The 12365-nt window shown below is 46.6% G+C and overlaps 1 protein-coding gene across 1 annotated transcript in view; it reads right to left on the bottom strand.

Annotated features, from left to right (window-relative positions):
- Positions 1-10668: 10668 nt before the first annotated feature.
- The window catches only part of LOC115478743 (guanine nucleotide-binding protein G(i) subunit alpha-1), a 188392-nt gene continuing 186695 nt past the window's right edge, over positions 10669-12365 (bottom strand). The window contains exon 9 of the mRNA XM_030216312.1: positions 10669-11133. The gene's annotated coding sequence lies outside the window, so the exon portion shown is untranslated. The remainder of the gene's footprint in view (positions 11134-12365) is intronic.

Raw genomic sequence — 12365 nt, 5'->3', positions numbered from 1 at the left:
GCATTAGTAGTAGCTCTGAGGTAATTTGAAGGATGTTGTTCTTGCTTGGTCTGCAGATTTGATATGCAAAGTACTGCTGGGTTTCTGTGAACCGGATAGTCATACAAGAAATTCTCACCACTATCAAGGGAAACTGTCATGCCCAGAGACAATCATTGGAGCATGGGAGGAAAAATGTTCAGCATTACTACTACTATTTAGCATTTCTATAGCGCTACAAGGCATACGCAAGCGCTGCACAAACATAGAAGAAAGACAGTCCCTGCTCAAAGAGCTTACAATCTAATAGACAAAAAATAAATAAAGTAAGTGTCGCGTCTCTCGTGCTTGCCGCGCTCTCGAGGACCTTGGCATACCTTCAGGCTTCTTCCCCGGGAGCGCGGGGTTTGTGAGTCCATAGGCCACTACCGTGGAGCGGCAGTGGCAGGCAAAATCACCTTCCAGGTAGAGAGGAAACAAGACTGGACCGGAACTCCGGACTGGAGTGCTACACCGGAACACTCGGAACTGGAACGCACCGGACGGGTGCGCACTGGAGTGGGGCCCGCTGGACTGGACACACTGGAGTGGCCCCACTGGACTGGAACATACAGGAGTGAAACCCGCTGGACTGGAACACACTGGAGCGGAACCCGCGGAACTGGAACACCCTGGACCTAGGCTTCACCTACACTTGACTGCCTTTCCCCGAGGGTTGAGCCCTAAGGTTCTGGCAGCCGGTAGGACTTACAGGAACAGCAGGAATGAAGATCCAGGAGTGCCCCCTGGCACCTAGGCGAAGGCAAGGCAGACAAGCAGGGACTGTCCGGGCTCTGGCAGTCAGCAGGAATCAACACAATGACTAGTAATCTGTACCCAGGCTAATAGGAACGCTATACCTAGGCAAACCAGTCATACACAGGAACATACACAGAGCAAACTCAGGAGACTTGGAAGGCTATACACCAGCTAACAACTAAGCTGTGCCCAAGCTAACAAGTCATGCACTGGAAACAACACAGACACTAGCAAAGCTTTACACAGGCTACAAGCCACACGGTGCCTAAGCTGGCTAGTCAAGTATTAGGAACAAACCCAGGGAACTAGCAAAGCTATGCACAGGCTACAAGCCAGACAGTGCCTAAGCTGGCTAGTCTGCACTAGGAACAAACACAGAGAACTAGCAGAGCTATGCACAGGCTACAAGCCAGACGGTGCCTAAGCTGGCTAGTCTGCACTAGGAACAAACACAGAGAACTAGCAGAGCTATGCACAGGCTACAAGCCAGACGGTGCCTAAGCTGGCTAGTCTACACTAGGAACAATCACAGTCTTGGGATAGTGGCTAGCAAGGGCGGCTAGTCTAACACTAGGAACAAACACAGAGAACTAGCAGAGCTATGCACAGGCTACAAGCCAGACGGTGCCTAAGCTGGCTAGTCTACACTAGGAGTGGCTAGCAAGGGCGGCTAGTCTAACACTAGGAACCAACACAGTCTTGGGATAGTGGCTAGCAAGGGCGGCTAGTCTAACACTAGGAACAAACACAGTCTTGGGATAGTGGCTAGCAAGGGCGGCTAGTCTAACACTAGGAACCAACGCAGAGAACTAGCAGAGCTATGCACAGGCTACAAGCCAGACGGTGCCTAAGCTGACTAGTCATGCACTGGAAACAAACACAGAGAACTAGCAGAGCTATGCACAGGCTACAAGCCAGACGGTGCCTAAGCTGACTAGTCATGCACTGGAAACAAACACAGAGAACTAGCAGAGCTATGCACAGGCTACAAGCCAGACGGTGCCTAAGCTGACTAGTCATGCACTGGAAACAAACACAGAGAACTAGCAGAGCTATGCACAGGCTACAAGCCACACGGTGCCTAAGCTAGCTAGTCTACACAAACACAGAGCACTAGCAAAGCTATACACAGGCTACAAGCCACACGGTGCCTAAGCTAGCTAGTCTACACAAACACAGAGCACTAGCAAAGCTATACACAGGCTATAAGCCACACGGTGCCTAAGCTAGCTAGTCTACACAAACACAGAGCACTAGCAAAGCTATACACAGGCTACAAGCCACATGGTGCCTAAGCTAGCTAGTCTAAACAAACATAGAAACTCACACAGAGCAAACACTGAAACTGTGTACAGAGCACTCTATACACCAGGACCTTTAGATGAGATGCAAAGGCCAGGACTGTAGTCTCCAAGGGACTAATAAAGCCCATCAACACCAGAGCCACAGCTGCAGCAATCACCTTGTGACCAGAGGCTTGACACTCAGAGCAGTCAGCCCATAGGAAGGAACAGCGGGAGCCATCTTGGATACTGGCAAAGAGGAGGAGGCGGCAGCCATCTTGGAAGAGGCAAAGCCCACACAGGTGAGGTTCAGTAAGGCAATCAGCACACAGAGCCAGAGAGAACCTAAGACAGACACAGACACAGAGACAAGCAGAAGCCAGCACAGACACTAACTCCCAGAAACAGGGTAAGTCTGAGGGTTGGCACGGCCACAGACGGGACAGTAAGCATATCAAATCAATTAATGTGAACGGGAAGGAAGAGAGGAGGGTAGGTGGAGGCGAGTGGTTACAAGTGGTTACGAGTCAAAAGCAATGTTTTGAATTAGATGATTTTGTTACCACCCTTGCACAACAGGCTGGGTTTAATGAAGAATTTTGTCAAAGCCACAAAATGGCAGCTCGCAAGTAGCCTTTCCAAGGCTACATGAAGCTAAGATAAATGGAAGTGTCTGTGGGACCTCAGATTTGCCAACTTCAAGATGATGCATTTGATCATGCACAGTGTGGCAAGGAAGAGACGGCATGGAAAGCATAGCAACAATTTTCTAGGAAATAAGGCAGACAACTACAAGCAGTTGCTACAAAAGCCTTTTCCACTCATCTGGTTTTTGTTTTTCCACCAAGCTGTGGAGCACTGAACAAATATGGTGAGCAATTTCACCAGGACATTGCAGGAATGGAGCAAAGCTATCAGGGCAAATAAGAGTCCATCAGTGCTTGCAAACTACTGTTGGACATTAACAACATATACCCCATTTTATGAATACAAGAGACATACCAAGAAGCACTAAGTAGACTATACTGTACATTTGTCTTTTCTTTCATCATAAATTTGTATTATATAATCCTTTTGCTTATTTCTAAAGTTGTACATAGAGAAGTGAAATATGTAAAGCAACCATGCTGTGATGGAAAATATTAAGGATTGCTTTTCAGTCTTGCTTTGACCGATAATACATTTTTAAAATCTTCTTTGACCAAAAGTGACTTTCCTTGTACATCTCAAAGAACAAGCTGGTATGTAAAGCACATCTCAAGAACAATGTATGAGATAAAGCACACTCAAGAACAAGTTGGAATGTCTCTGAAGCCAGCTTGTGCAGGAGGGAGGCGGGGTATGCTTGAGGTTCAGGAGAAAAGCCACCTGGCCAGTGGTTTGTTTACCTGAACTGAGAGCGTGTGGCTGAATCCTCATGTACATTCCTGGATAAGTTTTAGCTTAATAAAAAGGGGGCTTGTTGCAGCAGATCTTAGAGGCTCATCTGTGGGTAGACGTATTACGCAGAAAGACTTGTTCCTGGTCATAAGGAGACTTCGAGCTTTCGCTGCAATGGGCCTCCCAGCTGATGAAATAAGGGCCTGAAATTCCTGACCAGTGATGTAAGTATAATATGATCTGTCTTATAGCTCTATAGTTAGATGACTTGATCAGCGTGCATATTTCTTAATCTGACTTAATCAGTGTGTAGATTTCTTAATCATTGTGTAGTTGGAACAATGACTTATACACTCTCCATTTAAAGTACTAATAAAGAGTTTCATTTACCCAATACAAATCCAGAAGAATCTGTATTTTATTCTTTGAGCAGTATGTAGTGATTAAGTGAGCAGGCTGCACTACCTAAGCAATACATATACATAGATGAAAATGACCTAGGTTTACAATTTTTAAAGTATACTAGCTAAACAGTATACATATAAAAAATGTAAAAATTTAAATATCTTGGAAATTGTAGCCAATCAGTTGCTTTATCATATTTGAATTCAGAACATCAAAATTCATGATAAATAGCACCTTTTACCTCGGAAGCAAATGACTTCTACAAAAAATTGTGGACCAGTATTATCTGTAAAAGATTTATATATTAAAAAAAAAAGGTTTGGAAAAATTCCTGGAGGAAAACTCCTGTTACTAAAGCCTACTGCTTATCCCTGGGGTTGAGTAGTATGGACTTATGACCTGGAGTGGCCACTGTTAGAAGCTTGATACGGAACTAGATGAACCTTGGGTCTGACCCAGTAGGCAACACTTATGTAATTTACTATCACCTCAATTTTATGTAAAGGGTGTTATTGAAAAAGTACTAGAAACTCCACCTATCTACTTATGTATTCCCTTTAAAAAAGTTTTTTTTCCACTTTGACTCCGTTTTCATCTTCTGCCCCTACTGAGTTTGCATATTCTTCATACTTATGAAAGGTCATAAATTTTATCTGAAGTTCTGGGTATTTGAACGTGATAAAAATTATTCAATTTTTGGCAGACTGAATTATTCAATTAGGTAAAGCAGAAAGGTAAATGCATGCTTGAATCACAATTCCAGCTCTGTGCTCTAACCACACAACAGTGAACACAAATAAATTTGTCGATTATACAAGCACATAAAAGGAATTTGCATCAGGGATTGCCAATGTCAGAACCTAGGTTAATATAAGATACTATAAGTATTTTCTTTCTCTATGTGCTCTGGATGGAAAAGTACTACACCATCATCTCTAACTATACCTCTCATAAAATGCAAACAATTTTAAAGCTATGAATTTAATATATACTTGAACACAATTTTAAATTTTTAAAAACGTTAAGATTTATTTGAACTGGTTAGTAACAATTATATATGATAAAGTTCAGGAGTCCAACAGTAATGTTTACCAACATGTGCACATATATCTATTTCTACACGTTTCAAACCTGACATTTCTGTTTCATCCTCATTTTCATAATATGGATAGCAGTCTTCCATCAGTAATTTTAATGAAAAACCTATTTAGGCAAGGCACAAAGAATTTAGACCAACTATAATAAATTTACTACATATTGTTCAGTCCCAATGTCTCCCAAGGAAATACAAAACAACCTTAATCATGAAAATACAAATAGAATTCATTCACACAATATACTTTAACAAAGAACTACTGAAGACTGATGCCTGTGATGTTGTGAAGTTCAAAATGATCCAGAATCAGGGTATATAAACTACTGAACAGTAAGGCAGACTAAAAAACATTAATCGCCTGTTCACAGTGAGATATTTATGATTCTACAGAATATGTGCTTCAATGTATCTGAGTAAACCAACAAATTTGGATTATGTAACTTTTACTTGAACTCATCTTTAAAAAGAAATGCAGAACTATCAAGGCATAATGGAGCATCTTGAATTAATGTAATCTAAGAGTTACTTCCAAGCAATTTAATAGCCCTCAGTAACACAAATGAACAGAAAATTAAACAACTCAGCTCTTCTTAAAACATCAGTATCACAAGGTTGAAAGTGTGCTTTTATTACAGCAAAACATGTAACTAAGCTATCAACAGATTAGAGAAGGTATCTTTCTTCACTCCAACATGATTGTCTCCAAATTTGTTACACTGGCATTTTACAACCTACAAAAATGTTTAACATGACTTTCTGGAAAGCGAAAGCTACATACCTGTAGAAGGTATTCTCCAAGGACAGCAGTCTGATTGTTCTCACAAATGGGTGACGTCCACGGCAGCCCCTCCGATCGGAGATCTTCACAAGCAAAAGCGTTTGCTAGCCCTCGCGTGCGCATGCGCGACCGTCTTCCTGCCCGAACGCGAGCGTGCTCGTCAGTCCAGTAAATAGCAAAGACAAAGACAAGGGAAGACAACTCCAAAGGGGAGGCGGGCGGGCAGGTGAGAACAATCAGCCTGCTGTCCTCGGAGAATACCTTCTACAGGTATGTAGCTTTCACTTTCTCCGAGGACAAGCAGGCTGCTTGTTCTCACAAATGGGGAATCCCTAGCCCCCAGGCTCACTCAAAACAACAAACATTGGTCAATTGGGCCTCGCAACGGCGAGGACATAACTGAGATTGACCTAACTTATTCAACTAACAGAGTGCAGCCTGGAACAGAATAAAAATGGGCCTAGGGGGGTGGAGTTGGATTCTAAACCCCGAACAGATTCTGCAGCACCGACAGCCCAAACCGACTGTCACTTCGGGTATCCTGCTGAAGGCAGTAATGCGATGTGAATGTGTGGACAGATGACCACGTCACAGCCTTGCAAATCTCTTCGATAGTGGCTGACTTCAAGTGGGCCACTGACGCTGCCATGGCTCTAACACTATGAGCCGTGACATGACCCTCAAGAGTCAGCCCAGCCTGGGCGTAAGCGAAGGAGATGCAATCTGCTAGCCAATTTGAGATGGTGTGTTTCCCGACAGCCACTCCCCTTCTGTTGGGATCAAAAGAAACAAACATTTGGGCGGACTGTCTGTGGGGCTGTGTCCGCTCCAAGTAGAAGGTCAATGCTCGCTTGCAGTCCAGTATGTGCAGTTGACGTTCAGCAGGGCAGGTATGAGGACGGGGAAAGAATGTTGGAAAGACAACTGACTGGTTCAGATGGAACTCCGACACCACCTTTGGCAAGAAGTTAGGGTGAGTGCGGAGGACTACTCTGTTAGGATGAAATTTAGTATAAGGAGCATGAGCTACCAAGGCTTGCAGCTCACTGACTCTACGAGCTGAAGTGACTGTCACAAAGAAAATGACCTTCCAGGTCAAGTACTTCAGATGGCAGGAATCCAGTGGCTCAAAAGGAGGTTTCATCAGCTGGGTGACAATGACGTTGAGATCCCATGACACTGTAGGAAGTTTGATGGGGGGCTTTGACAAAAGCAAACCTCTCATGAAGCGAACAACTAAAGGCTGTCCCAAGATTGGCTTACCTTCCAAATGGTAATGGTATACACTAATCGCACTAAAATGAACCCTTACAGAGTTGGTCTTAAGACCAGACTCAGACAAGTGCAGAAGGTATTCAAGCAGGGTCTGTGTAGGACAGGAGGGAGGATCTAGGGCCTTGCTGTCACACCAGACAGCAAACCTCCGCCAGAGAAAAAAGTAACTCTTCTTAGTGGAATCTTTCCTGGAAGCAAGCAAGACTCGGGATACACCCTCGGAAAGACCTAAGGAGGCAAAATCTAAGCTCTCAACATCCAGGCTGTGTTCCCAGACGGAATCGAAGATACTGTCTGTGAGCTGGCAGTATCGGGATGTGAGTGTAAGCATCCTTTAAGTCCAGAGAGCATAGCCAATCGTTTGCCTGAATCATGGGAAGAAGGATGCCCAGGGAAAGCATTCTGAACTTTTCTTGGACCAGATATTTGTTCAGGGCCCTTAGGTCTAGGATGGGACGCATCCCCCCTGTTTTCTTTTCCACAAGGAAGTACCTGGAATAGAATCCCAGCCCTTCCTGCCCTGGTGGCACGGGCTCGACCGCATTGGCGCTGAGAAGGGCGGAGAGTTCCTCAGCAAGTACCTGCTTGTACTGGAAGCTGAAGGACTGAGCTCCCGGTGGACAATTTGGAGATTTTGAAATCAAATTGAGGGAGTATCCCAGCCGGACTATTTGTAGAACCCACTGGTCGGAGGTTATAAGAGGCCATCTTTGGTGAAAAAAATTTAACCTCCCTCCGACCGGCAGATCATCCGGCACTGATACTTGGCCTTCGGCTATGCTCTGCTGGAGCCAGTCAAAAGCTCATCCCTTGCTTTTGCTAGGGAGCTCCTGAGGCCTGTTGAGGCACATGCTGTTGACGTGAACGAGCGCGCTGGGGTTTAGCCTGAGCAGCAGGCTGGCAGGAGGGAGGATTGTACCTACGCTTACTAGAAAAATAGGGAACAGTCCTTCTTCCCCCATAAAAACGTCTACCAGTTGAGGTAGATGCTGAAGGCGCCCGGTGCGAGAATTTGTCGAAGGCAGTGTCCCGCTGGTGGAGTTGTTCTACCACCTGTTCGACCTTTTCTCAAAAAATATTATCCCCCTGGCAAGGAGCATCCGCAATCCGCTGCTGGAGCCTATTCTCCAGGTTGAAGGCACGCAGCCATGAGAGTCTGCGCATCACCACACCTTGAGCAGCAGCCCTGGACGTGACATCAAAAGAATCGTAAACACCCCTGGCCAGGAATTTACGACACGCCTTCAGCTGCCTGACCACCTGCTGAAAAGGCTTGGCCTGCTCAGAAGGGAGCTTGTCCACCAAGTCCGCCAACTGCCGCACATTGTTCCGCATATGAATGCTCGTATAGAGCTGGTATGACTGGATTTTGGAAATGAGCATTGCAGAATGGTAGGCCTTCCGCCCAAAAGAATCCAAGGTTCTAGAGTCACAGCCCGGGGGCGCCGAAGCGTACTCCCTAGAACTCTTGACCTTCTTAAGGGCCAGATCCACCACACCAGAGTCATGGGGCAACTGGGTCCTCATTAACTCTGGATCCCCATGGATCCGATACTGGGATTCGATTTTCTTGGGAATGTGTGGATTAGATAAGGGCTTCGCCCAGTTCACCAGCAATGTCTTCTTGAGGACATGATACATGGGTACAGTGGACGATTCCTTAGGTGGCGAAGGATAGTCCAAAAGCTCAAACATCTCGGCCCTTGGTTCATCCTCCGTAACCACAGGGAAGGGAATGGCCGTAGACATTTCCTGGACAAAGGCCGCGAAAGACAGACTCAGGAGGAGAAAGCTGCCTTTCAGGAGAGGGAGTAGGATCAGAGGGAAGACCACCAGACTCCTCATCAGAGAAATATCTGGGGTCTTCCTCTGCTTCCCACGAGGCCTCACCCTCGGTGTCGGACACTAGCTCGTGGACTGCAGTCCAAAGCCGGGCCTGACTCGACTCCATGGAAACATGGCCACGGGTGGGCACGTCGAGAGGAAGACTTCCGCATCAACGGCAATGAAGCTCCCTCCATCGATGTCGTTGGGGAGTCAGCCTGGGAGGCTGCCGATGCAGGTACCGCAAGCGGTACCAGGACCGGAGACCTGACAACGGGCGGGGGGCCAGCCGGCGCCTCACTCAACGATACCGGCGGCGCAAGCACCCCTGGTACCGGAGAAGGGCACAACAGCTCCTCCAGAATCCCTGGAAGGACGGCCCTGAGGCTCTCGTTCAGAGCGGCTGTCGAGGAAGGCAAGGAGTCCGGTACTGGCGATGAGCTCAGAATCTGTCCGGGACGCGGAGGCGGTACCGGGCTGTCCACAGTGGAGCGCATCGACACCTCCTGTATGGAGGGTGAGCGGTCCTCCCGGCATCGATGCTTAGCGGGTGCCGGTGCCACCGGCGATCCAGAGCTCTCGGTACCGCATCTGGAAGGCAACCGATAACGATGCTTCTTTGCCTTCGCACGAAGCACGTCACCGGTACCTCCCAGTACCAAAGAGGAGGACGTCGAATCCAAACGTCTCCTGTGGGCCAGGTCCAAAAGAGGTCGATCCCGGGGGGCCTGTACCGCAGGAGCCCTCGAGGCAGGCAGAGACCTACTCGAGGGCTCACCGCTACCAGCAGGGGAATAGACAGCCCTCACCTGCACTCCGGAAGAGGAAGCACCCTCTGACGACATCGATACCACCGATGATCTCAGTATCGCAGAAGTTGAAGCACCGGCTGATGACCTGGGTACCGCAGACATCGACACGCCGGACGATGACCTCGGTACCGAAGATGTCGAAGCACCGGACGAGGCCTCGAACAAAAGATTCCACTGGGCCAATCTTGCCACCTGAGTTCTCTTCTTCAACAGAAGTACAGGTCTGGGGACGATGCCCAGCCCCCAGACACTGAAGACACGAAACTTGCCTATCAGTAAGCGAGATAGTCCGGCTGCACTGGGTGTACTTTTTGAAGCCGCTGGTAGGCTTTGATGACATGGGCGGAAAAATCACGCCGGCGAAGTCAAAATTCACGATGATGGCAATGGCACCAAATCAAGTAGAAAAAACCCGTACGGGCGGCCAAAAAGGCTGCGACCGTCAACGAAAGAAAACTTAATGGGAAAACACTCGAAATAAGGGAATTTTTTTTTTGAAAAGACGAACACGACGGAACGAAGATTCTGGACACTTCCAAACGGAAGAACGCGGTGAAAAGACGCGAGGGGTCTCCTTGGGGTGCAGACCGACCAAAAAACAGCCATCCTGAGCCGCGGAAAAAAGAAGACTGACGAGCACGCTTGCGTTCAGGCGGGAAGACGGTTGCGCATGCACACGCAAGGGCTAGCAAACGCTTTTGCTAGTGAAGATCTCCGATCGGAGGGGCTGTCGTGGACGTCACCCATTTGTAAGAACAAGCAGCTTGCTTGTCCTCGGAGAAAACTTATTTACAATGGAAAGCTACATTAATTTTGTACATGTATAAAAATTTTTGGCACTACCTGTAAGGTAATGCACAAGACATGTATTACACAGCAAAAATGCACAGTGAAGGCTTAAATTAGCAGGATGAATTTTTTTGTGTTATACCACTTAAGTTTATGCAAAAGTAAGAAAGCCTTATTGAAAAGTATCAATGGACCTAAATTACTTCCCCCCCCCCCCCCATTTTAGATAGCTGCACAGCAATGCCAGCACAGCCCATTCACTTCGTATGGCTTATGTCGGCATTACCACAACAGCAACCACTAGCGCAGCTTTGTAAAGAGGGGAGGGGTATTTTGCTAACAAAACACTTGAAAAGGCAGCATGCGTGTTTAAAAGGGAAAACAAAATGTACAATGTTTAAATAGAAAGGCAAGAATATTTGTCCTCTGTTAACAGCATCTCAGGAAATGCAGAGGCACTATAGAGGACACATTCAAACTTAAAATATTCTGTTCAATGTCTGTACAAACACATTCCTACAATTACAAGTATACATATAATCAAGATACTTTTCCATGGTGACCTAATACCAATTACTTTAAAATTTACAAGACATGAACATAAATAAAGCTGTTAAAACTTGTGAGTACAGTACTGGTCCATCATTCAACATGAGTCTTCTTATGTCACTCTAAAAGCTGTCAAGCTTGAATATTGTGAATATTTTTTTTAACCTAAAAAAGAAAAAAAAAAAAAAACGGTCATCAGTGAATCTACTTTAGATATGCAAACACAATTTGCCTGTAGAAATTTCTAGGAAACAATTCTCAAAGCCACCTACAGAAATAAAGCCAAGATACATACCTGTAGTAGGTGTTCTCCGAGGACAGCAGGCTGATTGTTCTCACAACTGGGTCCTCGGCGACCCCCTCCAATGGAATTTTTCCAAAGCAAAAATCTTAAAGCTTTGACAGAACCTTCTGGCGCACGGGGTGCATGCACCACGCATGCGCGTCCGTCTTCCCGCCTGTCGCGCAAAAGTCCCGCTCAGTTATATCCAAAAGCAAGAATTAAAGGACAACAACTCCAAAAGGGAGGTGGGCGGGTTTGTGAGAACAATCAGCCTGCTGTCCTCGGAGAACACCTGCTACAGGTATGTATCTTCGCCTTCTCCGAGGACAAGCAGGCTGCTTGTTCTCACAACTGGCACCCAGGCTTACTCAAAACAACAAAGAAAGGTCAACTGGGCCTCGCAACGGTGAGGACATAACAAGATTGACCTACGAACAAGAACATCTAACAGAGTGCAGCCTGGAACAGAATAAAAATGGGCCTAAGGAGGTGGAGTTGGATTCTAAACCCCAAACAGATTCTGCAGCACCGACTGCCCAAACCGACTGTCGCATCGGGTATCCTACTGAAGGCAGTAGTGAGATGTGAATGTGTGGATTGATGACATCGCAGCCTTGCATACTTCTTCTATAGTGGCTGACTTCAAGTGGGCCACTGATGCTGCCATGGCTCTAACACTAGGAGCCGTGACATGACCCTCAAGAGTCAGCCCAGCTTGGGCATAAGTGAAGGAAATGCAATCTGCTAGCCAATCAGAAATGGTGGGTTTCCCGACTGCGACTTCTTATGTTGGGATCAAAAAAAACAAACATTTGGACGAACTGTCTGAAGGGGCTTCTCCACTCCACGTAGAAGGCCAATGCTCTCTTGCAGTCCAATGTGTGCAACTGATGTTCAGCAGGGCAGGTATTTGGATGGGGAAAGAATGTTGGCAAGACAACTGACTGGTTCAGATTGAACTCAGACACCACCTTCGGCAAGAACATAGGGTGAGTGCGGAGGATTACTCTGTTGTGATGAAACTTGAGATAAGGAGCATACACTACTAAGGCTTGGAGCTCACTGACTCTACGAGCTGAAGTAACAGCCACCAAGAAAATGACCTTCCAGGTCA

The sequence above is a fragment of the Microcaecilia unicolor genome, chromosome 10 (assembly GCF_901765095.1).
Source record: "Microcaecilia unicolor chromosome 10, aMicUni1.1, whole genome shotgun sequence".
NCBI classification, from domain to species: domain Eukaryota; kingdom Metazoa; phylum Chordata; class Amphibia; order Gymnophiona; family Siphonopidae; genus Microcaecilia; species Microcaecilia unicolor.
The sequence above is the reverse complement of the archived record's forward strand: the minus strand, read 5'-3'. Positions and strand labels throughout refer to the sequence as shown.